Source organism: Aptenodytes forsteri, unplaced genomic scaffold (assembly GCF_000699145.1).
Source record: "Aptenodytes forsteri isolate BGI_AS27 unplaced genomic scaffold, ASM69914v1 Scaffold192, whole genome shotgun sequence".
Classification (NCBI taxonomy): domain Eukaryota; kingdom Metazoa; phylum Chordata; class Aves; order Sphenisciformes; family Spheniscidae; genus Aptenodytes; species Aptenodytes forsteri.
Genome location: NW_008794891.1, coordinates 81,386 through 82,554, shown reverse-complemented (window position 1 = coordinate 82,554; position 1,169 = coordinate 81,386).

Sequence of the window (1,169 nt, the reverse complement as noted above, 5' to 3'; positions counted from 1 at the left end):
TGCTTTTAAGGGCTGGGCAGGGCAGGGACAGTGGATGGCCCATCACCCTGCCCAGGGAGGTGACACTGCCCGGGGCCAGGGCCATCAGGAAGCTATTGCAGATAGCCCACATAGCAGCAGGGAGCCCTCGGGGCGAGGGGGAGGTGGGGCTGGGGCTGCCATCTCCCATGCGAGTTAAACCCGGGAGCTGGTCTGTGAGCCAGGGTACAGAGGGAGAGAGGCAGAAAACATGAAAACAAAAACAAAACAAAAGAACAAAATGGAGGAAGCTAAAAACCCATGGGTTAGAAAACACTCCTGTTCACCAGCCAGAGCCTGACCTGATTTACCCAGGGAATATGTTGGCTTTCCTTCCCCCTCTCTTTTCCGAGACACCTTTCCTATTTCTTATCACGGCAATGTTGGTTATTAGATCCATATCGACGGTGGTAATAAAACCCTATCGTCCCCAACAGCCCCAACCACGGCACGTGGCTCCACGCTGCCTGGACCACCCTTCCCACCCCAAAAACTGGGAAATTCCCCTCTGGGTTTTTCCTTACCATCCCGCCGGCCTCTCCTGGAGATGCTGCTGCAGTGAGCGGGACTCCGGCTGCTCCGGCACTGGGGACGAGGGGCGATCCTGGCCAGACCAAGGCTGGCAGGGCTTGTTCCTGCCCTGTGGGTCAACAAGGAGCTTCTCTCCAGGCTGGAAGGATAATGAATAACAGCCCTCCCCTTGGGCTTTGCCTGAGTCCCTGGGGGAGGAGAGGGGCTGAGCCCTTCGTTCCCGGCTGGCAGAGCGGGATCTGGGCACGGATTTGAACCTGGGGTCCCGCGTCCTGTAGGGATGCTGCGAACTCTGATGGTTTTGGGGAGAAGATGCTTCAGAGGGTTTTGGGGAGAAGCCGCTTCCCTTTCGGGCGCCCTCGCCCTGGCGCGGGTGCCCTGAACCTGCACACGGATTTGAACCTGGGGTCCCGCGTCCTGTAGGGATGCTGCGAATTCTGATGGTTTTGGGGAGAAGATGCTTCAGAGGGTTTTGGGGAGAAGCCGCTTCCCTTTCGGGCGCCCTCGCCCTGGCGCGGGTGCCCTGAACCTGCAGCCTTTGCACCGGGCAAGCTGAGCAAAGGGGGGAATAGGGAAAAGGCCCTGCCAGGTTTGGGGGGACCCGGCAGCAGGCACACGGG